The sequence below is a fragment of the Choloepus didactylus genome, chromosome 6 (assembly GCF_015220235.1).
Source record: "Choloepus didactylus isolate mChoDid1 chromosome 6, mChoDid1.pri, whole genome shotgun sequence".
Lineage (NCBI taxonomy): Eukaryota > Metazoa > Chordata > Mammalia > Pilosa > Megalonychidae > Choloepus > Choloepus didactylus.
Window position 1 is genome coordinate 45,167,858 of NC_051312.1, and position 20,475 is coordinate 45,188,332.

General features: G+C 43.4%; 1 long non-coding RNA gene and 1 pseudogene across 1 annotated transcript; both read right to left on the reverse strand.

The window, feature by feature from the left end:
- Positions 1-838: 838 nt before the first annotated feature.
- Positions 839-19,682, reverse strand: LOC119537846. The gene is made up of 3 exons (XR_005217471.1): positions 19,580-19,682; positions 1,075-1,216; positions 839-917 (listed from the first exon to the last, which is right to left on the reverse strand). It is a non-coding gene; the product is annotated as an uncharacterized LOC119537846 (long non-coding RNA).
- On the reverse strand, positions 7,440-7,730 carry LOC119537845 (annotated as a pseudogene).
- Positions 19,683-20,475: the final 793 nt, after the last annotated feature.

Below are 20,475 nucleotides of genomic sequence, written 5' to 3' on the forward strand. Positions count from 1 at the left end.
TGTGCACTGCACTGCACTTAATGTCTACTCCAAACCAGGTATTTCTAGGTAAATTCAGCCAACAGTGGGGATGGTGTCTGGGCCATGATCTTCCTAGGCTGGTGTTCATGGGGACTTACAATTGTCCCACCTGATCACTGTGGCTGGCCTCACCACCTTCAGAGAGCATCTTCTGCTATCTGAAATTTTACCATGCTCTCAACTGGCAGTCCCATATAATCACTCTGTGTGGTGAATATCTCTGATTTTGATAGTTCTTGAAAGTCTTGCCTTCCAAATGAAGAATTGGAAAAAAAAAAATTACCTCCATCCCAGCCCTCCTTGCTGCTAAGGTTCGGACGTTTGATTTAGGTTCCATCTATCATGTAAGAGGTTGCTTTGGAACTGAGTTACATGGCGGAAAGAGGCAAGTCATGGGCTTCATTTTGCTGGTGCGGATCGCAGCCGAGAGTGCGACTAAGCAGTGGGCAGTAGCCTCCTGGTGGGGCAGGTTCCTCCCAGTATGTGTTCTGGGAGTCTTTCCCAGCTGCTCAGTCTAGAGTCTGTACCTTTAGCTCTCCCAGCAATTATGTGATCTCTCTTAGATCCCTTATAAATCTTTTTCAACCTAACTGATCTCATGAGTGGTGGTTCCCAAATTTACATCTCCCACTGCTGTGAACTACAGACTCAGACATCTAACTACCTTCCCGACAGCTCTACTTGTGCTCTATTTGGGCAAAGTCACCATGTCCAAAACTGAACTCCTGATCTCACCCCATGCTGGTTATTCTCTATTTGTCCCTCAGTGTCAGTCCTTGGCTTTTCCACGCCCTGCTCTTTGTCTCAAGGGGCTTACCTCTGTGAACTGCATCACCAATCTCTTTTTCCCTCTGGCTTCTAGTTACACTCAGCCAATGGAAGGCACCAGCTGGAGACTGAAGGACAGGAGGAGAGAAATGTAAGCCATTTATTTCCCCCACTCGCTCCCCACTGAGCCAGTTTGGGGCAGGATCTGTATCCCCCAGCTATGGCCACAGTTCCGGTAAACTAGCCTCTCTCCTCTGGCTCCAGCACCCACTAGGTTCAACTAACCTAGGGGTGGTAAAGTCTTTCTGCTCCTCCTTGTCCCTGGGTGCTCTGCCATCTCTTACTGGTCACCACGCCGTTCACTTCCACCCACCAGGGTTGTTGTAAAGACCAAACGAAATGACAGATGCAGCTTCTTTGCAAATACCTGCTGAAAAATGGAACATCCATGAGAAAAATCTTCCCTGTGGGAAGCCATGTAGATCATGACCAGAATTTACCTGGAGAGGTCACCCTATTCTGCATGCACAGTAACATTTCATCCATTTGTGGTACAGGGATTTTAAAGAAAATTCATTCTCCTTTTGGTTTTTTAATAGTCATTTTAGTCATCTCTCCAAGCAGTGAGCATTTCCTCTGGAAGTCTCCATGTTAACTAAATCAATGATTATTCAATCAAAGATGAGTTATACTTTCCCAAAGAAGGATAAAAAATTAACAAAAACAAACATCCTATTTAAGCCCTTTCCTTTTTGAAATATCTGAGTCACACTTTGAGCCAGAATGCTCATTGTTCTCCCCAATCCTGACAGAAGAAAGGGAGGGAGGAAGGGAGGGAGGGAGAGAGAAACAGAGAGAGAAACAGAGAGAGAGAGACAGAAAGAGAGAGAGAGAGAGAGAATGTGAGAGTTGAAAGGACCTAAAGAGTACAACATCAAGTGCAAGTCTTCCATTTACAGATGGGAAAACAGAAGCCCAGAAGTCAAAAGAGATCTGCCCAAGGTCACACCAGTTGCAGACCCTGAACCAAAACCCCCAGGTCTCTTGGCATGCAGGTACAGTTGCCTTCTCACCTCTCCAAGGACATGTGCAGCTCAGCCCTCATTTACCCAACTAGAGCCCTTATTCTACTGAATTTACCAGTAAGCTCTGTGAAGGCAGGAGCCATGCCTCGTTCTTCATTTTACCCCAGTCTCTGCTTCTCTGTATGGAGCACCAATTCTTTCTTGAATAAATGAATATTCTGTGTACAGATTTGTACATTGTCAGATGTCAGACGTTTTAAAACATGTTCACTTCTACCAGCCCTTCTCTGCAGCACCAAGTAGCTATTCAAAGTCACAAGCCCTTAGAAAAAGCCCCAGCAAGGCACTCTTTGTGCAAACTCCACAGAGGGAAGATTTACCCTTGAAATTTGTATACTGGGTCAAATGAACATCCTCATAAGCCTTGAAACAAAAAATGGAGAGAGATGGCTCCAAAAAGCATGTTGGTGGGTCTGTTTTCATAGAGGGCAGTGCTTTTCAGTGATGCCTAGTTATTCATGGCTGCCGTTTATTGAGCACTTACTATCTACCAAGCCTGGGTTGCATCTCTACATGAACCATCTCAGTTGATCCTTATAACAATCCTGCAAGTTAGGTGTTATGACCCCTGATTTATAAATGGGTAAAATCAGGCTCAGAAAGCTTAAGCAGCTCCCCGAAAGTCACGCCACTATGCCACTGGATGTCCCATTCCATTACATGATAGTGCCCTTTCCAAGAATTGCCCTGGATTTTCTTAAAGCATCACTTTGTAATACCACTTGCCTTCCTCTTCCCCTCCCCCACCGCAACTTCAGCCCTAAGATGACATGAGTTGTTGGCAAAGTACAGGACTTAAGGCAATCAATCTCCTTTGGTCTAACTGAGGTGACTTTGAGTTGGGTTATGGGGGATAAGGGGATTGCTTGCAAGAAATGGGATGAGTCCAGCCCTTGGAATTCTCCTTTTTTAGTTCCTGCCTCCTTGTCTATAGAACACTATCTGGACTCATAATAAAAGCTCATAAAAAAAAGGCTTTCAATTCATTATATCATTTGAGCAGCTCAACAACCCTGAGGTGAGAAGAAATTACTATCACCATTTTAAGATGAGAAAGCAGATCTGGAAGATTAAGTTACTTGCCCAAGTTTACACAGCTAGTAAGTAAGGAGACAATTTCAAACCCAAGTCTTCTTGTACCAGGATGAGTACTTGTTCCCCTATACTGAGCCTTGAGGAAAGAAAATGTGAAGGGCAAGGACAGCATGAAGCCAAAGTATCCTTGGCATTCACCCAGCTTTCTTGGAACCACAACCTTAGCCTCCACCGCTGAGCTTCGTAGGATGACTTAATTACTCTTTGTTAACACCAAGCAAGATGGCTGCCAAGATCAGGCCACACCTGGTTGTTCTATGCCTCTCACTGCCCACGGGCATTCTGGGAAAGGCAAGCGGCATTTGTCAGCAGGGTTTGAGAGCAAGCTTAGCTCCCTTCTGGCAATAGAAAGTCATGAGGCACATTGACTGGCCACAGAGCGGAGTTGGGGCAACACTATACTAACTCATGGAGCCCAAGGCCAAGTGTGCACACAGCACCCTGCGGTGTTGAGGTCAACACTGTAATGTCCCTCTGGTCCTGGATGTCTGGAGGACACAAAGGAGGCAAAAGAGAGGGAAATATAGGTGAGAGGTAAATTCCATTTTACAGTTCCTCTAGGGCTCAGTTTGAGAAAGAGAAAAAGAGTGGTGTTTGGGTTCAAATCTCAATAACCCCATTTTCCATTTCTGACCTGTCTGAATCTGCTTCCTCATCTGAAAATGGTGGTAGTAACACCTTCTTCCTAGGGTTGTTGGGCAGATCCAAAATAGTGTGTGCATGTGTCTTTGGGCACTTGTAGTCCAGGCACTCAGTGCTATAAATTGATTTCCCCGTTTAATCTTCATAAGGACTCTGTGAGGTACAAATTGTTTTGTCCCCATTTTATGATGAGGACACTGTCTGAGAGAAGGTGAGTAGCTTGCTCAAGCACATAGCCAAAAAATGATGGGGCTAGGATAACAAATGTTAGCTAGTATTTTCTATCCTAGCTCTAGCTGGTGAGTTCCTTGAAGGCAGACATCAGTACTTGGGCTGAGTTTTTAAATTATGAACTATTTCAAACATTAAAAAGTATGTAATATTACAAATATCCATGTAACAAGCACTCAGCCTGAGAAATAAAACATTAACATTGAAATCCCTGCACACCTCCTTAATCTCTTACCTCCAGAGAGAACTAGTTGTTCATTAGTTCTGTTCAACATTAGTCATCCATTCATTATTGATTACTTGGCAGTTTCTAGATGCTGAATCATTTTAAGTATTTTCCTAAATTGGGGTTCATCATTACCATACCTGTTTTTATCCTTTTACCATGTATTTAGATATCTGCTAGCAATATTGGTATTTATGGCACGTTTTGAGACCTTATATACAAGGTAAAATATTTACAAATCTTACTGAAACATCAGGTCTTGATGATCTTTTTTTTTTTTCCTATGAAACAGAAACATATGGAAACAGACAGAGAGACACAGGGAGAGAAGACTCTATCACTGTATTAGACACAGTACATCAATAAATAAAAAATAAGTGCTGAGTTGAATTGCAAAAGCATACCCTTTCCCAAGAAAAGAAAAGATAGGAGTTTCTTGCCTTATGAATGAACCATATCATTTTAAATGGGCTTCTTAAGAATTTGGTGGGGCTATTGGGAAGGGTTATTGAAGTTGATACTTCCACCTGTTCTGATTAAAATTAAAGCCAAGATCACAGTGAAAAAATGATCATGATTATAATACAGCTTCACATTCGTATAGCGTGTTGTTATTTTTAAAGGAATTTTTGCAAGCATTACTCTCTCTCAGAATCATAATGTGTCAGTGGGAAGAGATTCAAGGGCTCACCCAGTCCAAAGAATTTGAGAGATCATTTTAACAGCAGAACACATTTTATTCCCCCAAACCAAATCCTACCTGGGATGGCCCTGGTTTAAACTAGAATGGAGAATCCAGAGCCTACCCCTCAACTCAGCATCTTCCTCATCCTCTCTGAGCCTTGCAGCAACTTCAGAGGCTTGCGGGCTTCAGAGCTGGTCCAACACTTTATTTCACGGAGAGAGAGACCACAGTGAGTAGAAAGGAGAAAAAGGAGCTTGGGTCCACTGATCACATACCATGAGCCTAACATGTATTTTCTCATTTAACCCACCCAACACAGTACAGAAACACGAAGTACCTTGCCCAAGATCACGCAGATGTCCTTTATAGGTCCTTGATAGTGCTTCTTTTACTGTTGGGTTTGATCACAGCCCACAAAGAGGGCAGAAATCTCAGGTACCAAGATGCCCTGCCTTGCCCAACCTCACCCAACCATCCCCCAGGTCTTTACTTTGGCCTTCCAGCCTGACAAGATCTGGAACCTGGCTTCCTCCTCAACCCCAACTTCTAGAGCTCTCCCATGTCTCCCTACACTGCAGCCACACTGACCTTTGCAATCCTCAAACCCTCGGCTCCTTCCCACCTCAGCACCTCTGCACATGACGTTCCCACTGCCAGGTATACACTGCCCTGGACCTGCACACAGCAGGCTCCTTCTCATCCAGCAGGTCTCAGCCCAGATGCTGGTTCCTTGGGAAGGATCTTCCATGAGATCTACAGTGGTGCCCACCTCATGCGCTCTGCATCCCATCACCCTACTGGAGAGCCTTCATAGCACTTATCACAATCTCCATTATCTTACGCAGTTATTTGTTCACTTGCATACTTTTGTTTACTTGCATTTCTTTACTGCTTTGCTCTCCAGAATGTAAGCATCAGGAGATCAGATGCTTTCCCTGTGTTATTCTCCACTGTCTTCCCAGTACCTACCATCATTCCCGGCAATAAATGAATGAGCGAATGAATGAATGAAACTGACAGAGGAGAAAAGAGGGCAGAGACATCCCAAGTCTCCCAGATGGCAAAAGTCTTTGCACGAGCATGCCAAGAAAGCAGAATAGACCCCCATTAAAACAGAAAATCATACATTCATTCTAGTGAAGATTCCACACAGAACAGAAAATAGTGTTTTTTTTTTAACCGACGAGAGATATATTTTCCAAGTTCTGTGTATGCTCTTGCTTAGTTTCTAGACTATGCAAAACGTCTTTATTCTTTTGCCAACCATGATCTCTTTCATTCTTCCCCTGAAGCACACTGTGGAGGTAGTGTAAGTCCCACTTTATAAAACAAGAAATTAAGGCTCAGATCAGTTACACAGCCTGCCCAGGATCCCACAGCCAGTGAGTATGTGGCAGAGTCAGGATTCAAAATCAATCTTCAGACTCCAAGTCCATAGCTGCTGGCCTCAAGCCAGGAAAGGATAGTCAACCACTCCTCTCCTATAGGTTAGACAGACCTTTCTGAGTTTATCTTTCAAAAGTGGGCTCAGCCCAAAGAGACATCTGTGACTCTGTCCTGACTAATCCATCACATAAGACAGCATTTGAACAAAGTGATTTTGCTGAATATGACTGTTGGAATGGATTTCTCATTCCCTGTACTTCAAGATCTAGAAACAGGAGCTCAACATTTCCCAGATGTCTTTGAAGTCATGGTTCTGGAAGCAAGCCAACAGTGCCCTTGAATGATGCAGCAATATAATAGAGACATGAGTATTTATGGGCATGTCAGCAGCTGGGCTCCTCATTCCAGTGTCCAGTCACTAGCTCCAGGGGTGGTGAAAGTAGTAGAGGTAGCAGCCTCCTGATCAATATATCTCAGCTACAGTGGTATGGCTTTGAAATAGTGCAGGGATTCCCTCCCAACTTCCACTCCTCCAGCCTTACAACAGTTGTCAAAGCTCCTAATTCCCCGAACTGAATCCCTTTCTGCTTGAAATACCTAGAGTAGTGTCTATGTCCTTCAGTGAACTCTGACCGAATCCATGTTGTTTGAAAAAGTTTGAAAACCTTGGGGGAAAAGGATAACATAGAATCATTTAAAAAAAAAAAAACAAGAAGTTTATTTAAACAACAAGATGCTTGACTTGAAGGGAAAATTATCTAGGGTTCATTTCTTTTATAGTAATTTTTCCCTACTTAAAGACAGATTGCCCTACATGTAACAGCTATGTACAAAAAAGTTATAAAAATGTCCTTGGTTTTATAATGATAAATGAAAAACATTAAAGTTCTCCAATCAAACAAGGTATGCAAGGATTTTTTATGTTGTTGGTTTTTGTTAAACAGTGAGAGCAAAGTAACTTACTGGAATATAAAGATAAGAGTTGAATGAGCATGCCACTAATGGAGAAAGGGTGTATTTTCTCAGAACCAATATTTTCCCCCATCCTATTTCCATTTGATGTCAATCAAAACATACCATCGGCCATTTAGTTAAAAAAAAAAAAAGGGCAATATGATTGTGCACATACACCAATTACTTTATGTACAATAAAGGAACAGGGAAGGGTAAAAGGAAAGAACAGAGAAAACTATACTGCAGTAGTCAGGATGCGGTGGAACCAAATTGCGGTTTTTCCAATTGAGAATGTACTCTTGGTCTGTAGGAACAGAGTTCTGGAATGAAGTAGCAGGCTCCCTTTTTAATAGACACCTCCCGTCTGCTGCTAGAACACATCATCAATTGTATCTTCAGCCTCCATTTCCAACTGTGCAGGTGCATCTATTTCATTGATTGGCTACCCATCAAATCGGAATCTGATCTGCCTCATTGACAAACCCTGTCATTCACATTATGCTTTCATTAGTTTACTAAGTGGTGTATGCTTCTTAATCTTAAACTGTACCACAGAACCATCCTGCCCTGCCACCTTCAAATTAATATGATTGTTGTTCTCCGTCTTGACTCCTTCCTTGGGTTTTTCGTCAGCCATGTCAAGAACCCGGGTCTCCTCAGCTGCCACTTCACAAAAGAGGTACTAGGTACACACCAAACAAGCACACAAGCAGCACCAGGAACAGCAGAAGGAGGCGGCAGTGGTGGAGGAGGGAGAGCAGAAACAATTAAAATTATATGGTATATTCTCAGACCTGGAAAAAAGGCAGATTCTCTGAGACATCAGCAATTTGGATAAAAATTGTGGTAGGATGGATTTTCACAAAACCATGAATCCGTTTTAAAAACATGATATCCATGATTGGATGCAAATCCCCCACATCAAAGTTGAAGATGTGGAAGAGGCCCAGAGAAGCCACGTCCCTTCCCTAAGGTGGCACAGCCAAGCCGAGCTATTGTCCAAATTGAGATCCCCTGAGACTCTGACCAATGTTCCTTCTGTCATATACAGTGCCAGCTTGGAGTCTTGGTAGATGTTATGGATTTAATCATATGCTCCATGAAGACATATCCAAGTTCTAACACCTGGTCCTTTGGATGTAAACTCATTTGTAAATAGGATCTTCGAAGATCCTATTAGTTAAGATGAGGATAAACTGAATCAGGGTGGGCTTTAAGACTGGAGTCCTCGCAAGCAGAGGAAATTTGAACACAGAGAGGAGGAGACAGAAGGAGACTTACAGCCTCCGGTGAAGGAGATACAGACTGTTACCATGCCAGCAAGTCACCACCAGAACACTGCAAACTTCTGAGAAAGCATGATCCCATGATAGCTTGATTTTGGACTTCTAGCCTCCCAAACTGTGAGACAATAAATTCCTGTAGTTTAAGCCAACTAGCCTGTGGTATTTCTCACAGCAGCCCTGGCAAACCAGGACAGTGGAGGAAGGTTAGGCCAACTCCCTGAGTCATCAGAGGCCTCCCTCGGTGTTGAGAGGACTGTAGAATCAGCTACTCAGAGCAGGGGAGTGTCTGCCCCATTCTCACAGCATTTCCAGATTATGAAAGACATGCTTGAAATGAAGTCTAATGATCGGTACTCACTTTTATGGCAGGGTTTATAAAAATATACAGCCCTCATAAAGAGCAGTCATTGCCAGTCAAAAGCCTGTTAAGTGCCTAGAGATTTTATTTCAGAGCCAGCAACCTGAGTTCCTCACATGTCCCCAGTAATGATGCCCTGCCTGACCTTGAGCTTCTGGCTTGAACTTCTTGGGCCTCATTTTCTCCATCCGTAAAAGGGAGATAATGACACTAGCCACTGGATCGTGTGGGTAACATGCTTGCAGCATCCTAGATCAAAGGTGCACGGCCCAGACCAAACAACATGATGAGGCTGCTCAGCCTCATTCTATTGTTATTATTATTGTTGTTGTTTGGGGTGGCCATGCTGCAGCCCAGGAAGTGAGACATGACTCCCATGGCTGAGTCAGCGTCGGAACAGACTGAGGAAGCATTTTAGCTCCAGAAACCATTGAGGTACACTCTGCCCCCTTCGTAGACATCACATGACAGCACATCTCTAGACTCCCCAGGAGGTGCCAGGCTTCCCCTCCCTAGAGGTAGGACCATGCTAGAGCATCTCTATTAGATCAAAAACTTTCATTGGGAGAAGGGGGCCGGTGAGAAAGACACCATCATTTCTTTGGCGATGTGGTTTCCAACATCACAGAGACAACCACAGAGCCCCAGGATCATAGCCAGGAAATTCCATGTTCAAGTCCCGGCGCCGCCAGCTACAGCTTGTGGTCTTGAGCATAACCCATAATTTCTCAGGATCTCCATTCCCTCATTGTAAAATAGCATGTTTCATTAAATCGATGATCCCTTGGTCTCCTTGTTCTGATATGCAGAGTTACCCTCTTGTTTCCTGTGAAAGTCACAACAAGGGATTCTGCCCAGGGAGGTCTTATCAGACACGTCTCTCCATGGCTTAGTGGCAGGATCAGTCGTACCCACTGCTCTTCCAATAGGCTGTTGGCCTCTGGCCCACACTCAAGCAGAAATGTCCTAAGTCTGGGACAAGGAACGGTACTGAACTTGTTTTGAAATTTACCAACAAACTGGGGACTCAGAATAGAAAGCCAAATTCTAGGTCCTGGTAAACATGATTGATTTGCCCATGGTTTTCAAAGTATATTCGTGCAGGACCATCCCCTGCTTTTATGAGACCTGTGTACAAAAGGTGTCCCATCTGGGTGGATGAATTTGAAAAGAAACTTCCTCTGGGTGAATGATGTTCTGTGAGTACATGGTTTATAAGCAGAATGCACCTTTGTGCAAAGAAAAGGACATCCTTTCCCCAGTTGGGCATAGCTCTGTGCCAGAGGCTGAGACTTAATAGAAAAACATGGGGTAGATTTCAATGTCCAAGGGACCCCTTGGCCAACAATGGCAGCCCCAGATCAGGTGAGCCCCAGGAGTTCCAGGAAGCCCCATCAGGAACTTCAGAGTGTTGGTGGAAAGCCTCCTCCTCACCCCGCCAAACGCTTTTTACTTGCGTTGCATAATATTGGTGATTCTTGAAATTTTTTCTTTAAACAAAATGGGACTTGAAAAAGTTTGATAACCACTGTACATGTAAAATATAGACATAGTAAAATGAAGTTTCATTTGGAGATATGCAAAGGTTCAATTCTGAAAAACATATTTTCTGAAGCATAGCCAGTAAGAATTTTCACAGTCACATGACCTCACAAGAGCAAAACTTTCTCTCTTTTTTTCCCCCCTTTCTCTCTAATTGAATATAGTTTCTATCTGCAACCCCCCCTACTCAAGCCAGTGCAGAATAATTAACCTGGCTCTTATTAGTAAACTAAGTCAAAATCAGTATTTTTTTCTCACCATTTTAGCTCAGTATGTGTGTGTGGAAGGGGGTGTGATATGTGTTCTATGTATAGTGCGATGAGGAAGCTACCTCTTTCTGCATCTGTCTTGTCCCATGCTGGTATCTAGCTTCAAATGTATCCCACCTGATCTTAGAACATTGCTGGCAAATCTCTGAGATGTAGTGATGTCCTCATCGGATGCCTAGAAGCATAGCCCACCCTCCATCTTCTACCATGGGGTCCACATACATCCAGGCATGGGGCTTACATGCTTTCCAACTCTCACATTCTCTCTCAATCTCTCTCTCTATCTCTATCTCACACACACACACACACACACACACACACACACACACACACACACAAAATTCCTTTTCTTCTTCCTCCTCCACTATACACCAAGTTGAGGTCACAGGCACATTTGGATGCCCAACCCTTGGCATTCTGAGGCCTCGGGGAAATTGGAAGACTGCCTCTGCACCTCCTTCTCTCCATTAGACACACCACACTGGCTTTGCTACTTATGGCAGACTCTCTATGGGGAATAGAGAACTTACTGAGGCTTGATGACTCCCCACACTGCACCCCTGGAAGCTTGACACAGATCTTTTGACTTCAAGACAGATCCTTTCATACCCTGTGAGCCAAGATTCATCTCAGAGATGGCGGGAGGCACAAAGTAGGGCCACTCAAATCACAACATCTTAATTCATCTCCATCTCTCTTCTTTCCCAGCCCAGAGAGTCATTACCTAGTCTAGAGGATCAGAAGTTAATGGTGGGGGAAGGAACTGGCTGATCACGTCTACTGCTTGAATCTTACTGTCTTACATCTGGACCCTCAGCATTTGATCTTGAAAATAAAACATTTGCCACTTCCGTTCTGAAGTTCCACCATGACTTGAATGGGAAGAGGCCCTCAGGATGCAATCAAGTGGAATATGAAGGGGTGGCAATACATGCATTAATTCATCATGTCATCCTACCACAAGCTAGAACCTGTGGACAGAGAGAAGAAGGCTAGAGGTGGGACACCATTAGTACTCTGTGAATGAGGTCACTTTGGAGTGGAATGAGAGCCAAGAAATGTGACCAGGACAAAAAGCTGCATGAGAAGTCTATGTAATGATATGTATCAAAAATTTTTTAGAAATGTACATCCCCTGCAACTCAGTAACTCCATCCCTAGGGGGTTATCTTAAGATAATCAGAAAAATGTGCAATGATTATCTATGAAGTTGTTCCATGCAGCATTGTTTACAATGAAAAAAAATGGGAATAATCTACATGTTCTACAGTGGGGAACAAGTATATAAATAACTATAACCTTCAAGTAGAACATTCTGTAATCATTAAAAAGTGGTGATCTAAAACTCTATTTATTGGAGGGGAAGAAATTAAAGTATTTGATTAAGTGAAAAGATGGGCTGCTAAACCAAAAATACAGCATAATCACATTTTTATTAAATTTACAATGTATATAAATATTATCAGTAGCTATTCTGGTATGGAATACAATCTGTTGTACTTATCTGTATTTCTACTAGGAACAGTATTACTTTTGTAATAGAAAACATACTGAAAAATTTTTGGTTATGATCAGAAGACAAGGCATGTGGTTTGAATAAAATAGGGAAAAAACATTTGTAGGCAAAGCAGAGATCTCCCAATTCAGGAAACTTGTTGACAAGACCACTGAGCCCAACTTCAGGGGATAGCTCTTCTCTGTCCCTGTCCTCTAATAAGGGACAGTGTGTCAGTGTTCTCTGCAAACAACAGAGCACCCTGTGGCTAGTTTCAGCAGAAATGGAATTTATTAAAGGATATTAGGACTTCTGCATCTGGAAAGATGGAGCAAACATACTTTCTATTACTGTTCCCACTGAGTAAAACTAAAAACCAGAGACATTATGTATAAACAAACATAAGAAGACCAGCTAGGGCCCTGGGGCTCAAGAAACAGCATGGTGATGAGTTTCCATAGTTTTGTTTTTGCATCATATATCCCAGACTTGTAGTTGATGAATCCCACAATCCAGAAACTCCAATAAACACAAACTACAAAAGCCCCAACCAAAGCCTGTTCTCTCTAGCCAAAGGACCAGGAAAGGGGCAGTGCAAGAAGACCAAAAACTCTTAGATGATAATGGATAAAACAGTGTCCAAATGGGAAACCAAGACCTCCAACCTGACCAAGCTGTGGCAAGGCTCCCCAGCTCCCCTCCCCTGACAGATAGTATCGGAGTATGGAGCTGGGACTTTCATCTCTAGCAAACAATGGAGACCACATGGGGAGCCTGGACTTCAACCTCCACTTAGCAGTAATGAGGGGCCCTATCCCCGCCCCACGGGGGTGATATCAAAGGAGGCCTAGGGGAGAGTTAGGACTTCTCCACCACCTGGTGGCCACCTCCCTTCACTGTGATGTCAGTGGCAGCAATAATGGGACCCTCCCACCCCTTCCAGCCAGATGAAGGCCTAGTGGGGAACCAGAGCTCCCATCTCCACACAGCAGTGGTGAGGAGCCCTCCCCTCCTCGGGTGCTACTATAGGCCAATGGGGAACCTGAACTTCTACCCCCATCTAGCAGGAAAAAGGGAGCTCCCCTGCTGGAGCAGTGTCAAAAAAATTCAGCTAAAACAGGTTTAAATAAGATCCAGAGTATTATAACAGAATACCCCAAATGTCCAGATCTCAACAGAAAATAACTCTTCATACAAAGAATCAAGAAAAATCTCAACTGGAATGAAAAAGTGACAATCAATAGATGCTAACACTGAGATGACAGAAGTGTTAGAATTACCTAATGAAGATTTTAAAGCAGCTATCAAAAAAAGGTTTCAACACAAAATTCCAAATGCACTTGAGACAAATGAAAAAATATCAAGTTTCAGAAAAGAAGTAGAAAGTCTCAGCAAATAAATAGAAGATATAAAGAAGAACCAAATGGAAATTTTAGAACTGCAAATTACATTAACCAAAATAAACCCAGTGCATGGGCTCAACAATGGAATGGTTGGGACAGAGGAATCAGTGGACTAGAAGATAGAACAGTAGGAATAACCTGGTCTGAACAATGGTGAAAAAGTAGACTGGAATGAAAAAATGAAAAGAGCCTCAGGAACCTGCTAGATCAAAAGAGCTAACATTCACATTAGTCCCAGAAGGAGAGGAGAAAGAGGAAGGAGCTGAAAAATATTTGAGGAAATACTAGATAAAAACCTCTCAAATTTGGCAAAAAGACATAAACCTACAGATCAAAGAAGGTGGCCAGCAAACCCCAAACAGGACACATAGCACAAGGGAATTCATTCTAAGACACATCACAGTCAAACTTAAGATTTTAAAAATCTTAAAAGCAGTGAGAGAGAAATAGGATCTTACTTATAATGGAAAAAACAATTCAAATTACAGCGGATTTCTTATCAGAAACTACTCAGTACACAAGAAAGTGGCAAAGCATTATTCAAGTGCTGAAAGAAAAGAACTGTCAACTCAGAATACAATATTCAGCAAAAAGTACATTCTCAGTTGAAGGAAACTAAGAGACAATGTCATCAGCAGTCCTACCCTGAAAGAATTGCTAAAGGAAGTTATCTAAAGAGAAAGAAAACGTTAAATAAGGAATCTTGGAACATCAGGAAAGAACACAGTAAAAGCAAAAATGTGGATAAATAACAATAGTCTTTCAGTTTTCTAAATTATTTTTTATGGTTGAAGCAAAAATTATAACACTGTCTCATATGGTTCCAAATGTGTATGGAGTAAATATTTAAGTCAGTTATATTATAAGCAGGGACTGGTAAAGGGACATAACGAGATGTTTTTTACACTTCACTCGAACTGGTAAAATGTCAACACAAGCAGATAAGCTATGTATATATAATGTTATAAGTTCTGTATATACAATGTAACATTTAGAGCAGCTATTTTAAAAAGCTGTCAAAGATATACAGTCAAAAACATAGTAAATAAATAAAAATACCATTCTAAAAATTGTTCAAGTAACCCCACAAAAAAGGCAGAATCAAGGAAAATGGAGAAGTGAAAAACAAAACAAACAGAAAATAAAAAGATGGAAAAATATGTATGATTCAAACTTTAGGCAGAAGAAGGAAGGGCCACTATATTAATTTCATATAAAGTAAATTTCAGAACAAAGAAAATGACCAAAAGCTGAGAAGGCCATTACATAATACTAAAAAGAATCAATCTACCAGGAAGACATAGCAACCCTGAATGTGTATACACCAAGCAATGGAGCTGCAAAATATGTGAATTGAAAACTGATAGAGCCATATATTTGGTGGTGTGGTGGTTTGAAGCTGTAGGTACCCCAGAAAAGATCATCTTCTTTTAATCCATTCCTGTGTGTGTAGACCTATTGTAGATGGGACCTTTTGTTTAGGTCATTTCAATTGAGGTGTGACTCACCTCATTCAAGGTAGGTCTTAATCCTTTTACTGGAGTCCTTTATAAGAGGATAAAAGACAGAAAAAAGCCACAGAGAAACGAGAGAGGAAGTCACTAAAGCTAGAAACCGAAAGCACTGAAACCCAGGAGAGAAGGACCAGCAGAAGTTGCCATGAGTCTTGCTATCTGACAGTCGACCCTGAGTTTGCTGGTAGCTAGTCTTCAGGTAGAAAATATCACTGGTTGATATCTTGAGTTGGACATTTTCATGGCATAAGAACTGTAAGCTTGTAAGTTAATAAATCCTCATTGTAAAAGCCAACCCATTTCCGGTATATTGCATTTCCTCAGCTTTAGCAAACTAAAACAGGTGGATATAGAATGTGTTAGATAAAAAATTTTTGTTTAAAAAAAGATAGAACTGAAAGGAGAAATAGACAAATTCACAATTACAATTGAAGACTTTAACATCCCTCTCTCAACAATCGATAGAACAAGTAAACAGTATATCAACAAGAATATATAACTCAAACACACCATCAACAAACATAATCTAATCAACTTTTATAGAACTCCACCCAGAAATTGAAGAATGCACATTCTTCCAAGCATCCATGGACCAAATGCCAAGATGGACCATATCTTGGACTCTTAAACAAACCTCAACAAATTTAAAGGCAAACAGGTAGCTCACAAATCTCCAAAAGAGTCAAGGAGTCAGACATGGAAGTTCTGTAGTAACACTCAAGCCATACTGCAGACCTGCCCCTGCAAAGATTCCACTGCTGCCACCACTGGGCACTGAGAATGCAGGTTGCCCACAGTGACTGCCAGGACCCTGAAAATGGATCCCTTGCAGCACCAGCTTCCTCATATTGCCTTCTTCATAATCAAAATCTGTTTTGGAGGTGTCTCACTGAAGCAGCCTAGGCCATAACCCCCCACTCAGGTGCAAGGGACGCTGAGAAAGCAGGTGTCTGGCTCTTCCACTGGGAGAATCAAGTCTCAGATTGCAGAAGCAACCCTAAGAAGAGTATCCAAAGAAACTAGATGGCCACAAACATGGGAAATGCTCACTACAGAATGGATGGCCCCTGAGACTAGCACCAGCAGCCCCATCTCACTCTCTGCTCCTGGCAGACGGTCTGCATTGGGAAGGCCTAGGCTCTCCCTAGAGGTCTCGGCTGCTTTTCCAGCTTCCCCTGCAAGCCTCCCCAGACTGAGTCTCACCTCTTACACATGAGAACTCCTGGGTGCAATAAGTCACCAGTTTAAATGAACTCATTTCAAGCTGCACGTTATCTCACCTTGCAATCTTGCTTGAGTGAATTCTTATCTTCAAGTTGGGATTGTTTTTCTCTAGAAATGAATCAAACTCAGGCACAGGACCAGCTATCTGTCAGGAGAAGCAAGTAAGGGCAGGCAAACCCACGTGTGTACATGCACATTCACACAGGACAGGGCTGTTCCCTTCAAGGAGAGAGAGAAAGAGAGAGAGAGACTGAGACTTCTTTAACACTCTCCCAAGATGCACTATGCAGGATTACCCTTGGTCTCAGATTTAAGAGATAAGAGGGCACATAGTCTGGGCAGAGAGAAACTAGCAACTAGAATAGTTCCCCTTCTCACACAAATGGCATACGTTCCTACCCACCCACCTGAAACTTCAGGCTTCTGGACAAAGAGAGAAGTGGGAAGTCACATGGGATAGTGGTTAAGAGCTTTGGTGTCAAACTGCCCTGGGTTCAAATCCTACTCCTCCACATTTTAGCTACATGCCTTTGAGCAAGTTAATCTCGCCACACTCATTTTATTCAGCCATAAAAATAGAATAATCAAGGCTGATCCTTCAAAATTGCTAAGAGGATTAAAACGAGAGGATGTTTGTAAAGTTTGGCACATAGTAAGTGCTCAATAAGTCACTGTTGCTCTTCTTGTTATTAAGACAGTGTGCCAGTTTGAATATATTGTGTCCCCCAAATGCCATTATCTTTGATGTACTCTTGTGTGGGCAGATGTTATCAGTGTTGATAAGATTGTAGTTCTTTGAGTGTTTCTCACTTACCCAGCTGTGGGTGATGACTCTGATTGGATAATTTCCATGGAGGTGTTGCTCCACCCACTCGTGGTGGGTCTAAGTTGATCAGTGGAGCCATATAAATGAGCTGACATAACAGAAGGAACTCAGTGCAGCTGTGAGTAATGTTTTGAAGAGGCGCTACAGCCAAGAGGGACACTTTGAAGAAAGCACAGATGCTGCAGATGAGAGACAGTTTGAAGACAGCCGTTGAAAGCAGACTTTTGCTCCAGAGAAGCTAAGAGAGGACAAATACCCCAAGTGTAACTAAGAGTGACATTTTTGAGGAACTGCAGCCTAGAGAGGAACGTCCTGGGAGAAAGCCATTTTGAAACCAGAACTTTGGAGCAGACACGAGCCACGTGCCTTCCCAGCTAACGGAGGTTTTCCAGGCACCATTGGCCATCCTCCAGTGAAGGTACCCGATTGCTGATGTGTTATCTTGGACACTTTATGGCCTTAAAACTGTAACTGTGTAACCAAATAAACCCCCTTTTATAAAAGCCAATCCGTCTCTGGTGTTTTGCATTCTGGCAGCATTAGCAAACTAGAACAGACAGAAATATTTTTAAAGTAGAGAACATAAAGGGCAGAAAGAATGCTACTTGAAAGTAAGAGGACTGAATACCCTTTAGGTCTCCCTCCCCCAAAATGTCAGCCCCTCGTGCATGGCGGTGCATGCCACACAGCACAGAACCTCATGCTGCTGTGCTGCACCCACGATGACTAAGCTCTCTGGGGCAAGAGTCATGTCAGGCTCCCTCCTTGGCCAGAGCCACACAGGGGTTCTCCAGCCACCCAGGGCCGGATCTGAGTCCAGCTGCCAGACCCAAAGTCTGGAAAGGCAAGGCCTGCAGAGGCAGGTGGTACCTGAGAAAGAGCCGAGAGAGCACAGGGGACCACCTGCTCCCGAGGGAGCTCCCACCTCATTAAAGGAGGGCAGCAAACTCTGCTCTGGGACCCTGAGAGGCCGGGCAGGACTCAGGAGGCCTGAGAACCCAGCCAAGTGTGCAGGTCAGGGCCAAGTTAAACAAGGACCAATTCCATGGAAACCTACAGCAGGAGGGAGTAAGAGCCCTCTCACATTCTCTCTGAAACACCGCAAACCAGGAACAACTGTGGCCTCAAAATAAAGTGGAAAAAGAGTCATTCCCCAGAGAAATTTCCCCACAGAACACCTCATGTGGCAGCGGCCAGTTGGAAGCCAGGCTAAGAGGCACAAGGACCACAGCATCCTCCAGCAAGTTCTGCCAAGTGGCTCCTGGGTCCAACTGCACAGTTCAAATGCTGGATCCACCATGACTAGCTGTGGGACCTCAGGTAGGTTGCTGAACTGATCTGTGCTGCAGTTTCCCATCTGCAAAAACAGAAAGAGTATCCCAACCATACAGGAGCCCCACTGGGGATTAAATGAGATAATGTATGTCAAGTTCTTGCAATGGTGTTCAGAACATATTGAGCACTTGGAATGCTGTGTCCAATCAGCGTAGTTATAATTGTCAGTGCCACTTCCCTCCCAATGTGGCTGCCAAGGACACAGCCTACTTTTGTAGGACCTAGAGAGTTTCCTGACTTTTGTAGGACCTAGAGAGTTGGGATGAAACCCTGAAGGAAGTGAACAAGTAAACCGCACACACCGAAGTGACCTCATTTTTCAGGGTCAACAAGACACAAATAAAAAGGCCCAGGCAAAAAGGTCAGAGCTTTCAGGTCAGACAGACCTCAGTTCAAAGTCTGACTTCAACACCTACTCTGATGTTGGGCATTTTGCTTAACTTCTCTGAACTACTGCATCCTCGTGCCCAAATAGGGATATAAATGTATAACACCCTTGCAGATTCATTCCTGTGGATTAAATAATGCATACAAAAGAGGCTTTGCACACAGTAGGTCCCTGGCAAAAATGAATTCCTTCTCCCCTATTCCCAGTATGGAACTCCACAGCTGCTGGCTTAAAAACCATGGTTCTGACTATAACTTCCAAAGTAATAAGAAAAGCCTCCCCCACTCCCTGTGCCATCTTTCCTCCCCTCACATCTGAATTCTAAACATGTCTAGTAATATAGTTAAAGTTAATACGGTATTGACGTCTCACTGTGTGAGGCCTTAGTTCAAAGTCCAGCTCTTTCCATAACTGTGTGACATTGGACATGTTACTTTGCTTCTCTGGTCTTCATTTTTAAACTAGGGAAATAACCTATAAGATCTGATTTGCTGATTTAGTTCTATAGATTAACATATATACTATGTATAAGGGACCTTAGCCTAATACTTGGTACATAATGGGTGCACCATACTTGACATACATTATGTCATTTCATCCTCACCACAATCCTATATCCCCAATTTCTCAGCCTGAAATTAGGGCTCAGGGAGGTTATGCCACTAATCCAAGGTCACACAGCTACCTCCACTGCCCTTCTCAGCTTAAACAGCGGTTAAACAGCAGCCGCTTTGGGGCAGCCGGATAGAGAAAGGGCCTCAACAGCCTCTTGTGGGACTGCTACTCCCAGAAACCCAAGTGAGAGCTCCGAGCCCTCCCAGAGGCTGTCCTGCTGTCGGTTCTCACCTCCGGGTGTCAGAGCAGCCCCAGCTCTCAGGAAGCCCACCGCACTATGTGGGGCCTCCATCTCTCCAGGCGTCAGTGCTTGCCGTTCATTGTCAGAAGCAGGTGCATGCCAGTTTCACAAGGAGATTGCTGGCAGGTACTGCCGTCTCTGTTACTAGAGACTGAATTGCCCGTGAAAGAGGCCCATTGTGCGTCCTCTGAATGAAGAATACCCTATTTAGAGAAAGAATTCAGCTGCTTTTCACACAGAAAGAAGACAGCCCCAGTGAAAAGCGAGAACAATGCAGATCATTCACTGGATTTTTACTTAACATCAAAGCCGTGTGACCAACCAGGTTAAGGGCCAGCGGCTCCCAGCGGCTGCTGAGGCCACTGGGGGAGCAGGAAGTGAGGACACTGGCCCGGGAGCCATGAGACAGAGGCCCTAAGCCCAGCTCAGTCACTGTCCACCTTAGCCAAGTCCACCCCTCTGGGCTCCAGGACTCTCATGGATAAAACAAGGTGACGGAACTGGCTCAAGGTTTCTGACATTTGGGTTCAGGGGAAATACTCTAGTTCATTAGATTGTCTATGTGTAGCTGGTTCTCAAATGGGGGCTGCACATTTAAATCACCTGGGGAGGTTTTTAAATTACTGATGCTGGTTCCCCACTGCCAGGGATTCTTATTTCATTGAATGGGGTGCAGCTTGGGCACTGGGATTTTTTGAAAGCTCCCTGGGTGGTTTTAAGGAATAGCCAAGATCAAGAAACACTGAGATTCAGGGGCAGGGACTATTTTTCATACACAACAATATTCAGAGCTGAGCCCAGGATCTGGCATACATTTATTTGATGCCCAATAAATATTTGTTGGGTGAATCGGTGCATGGGCTGCTGCTAGAAGTTTGGGAGAAGC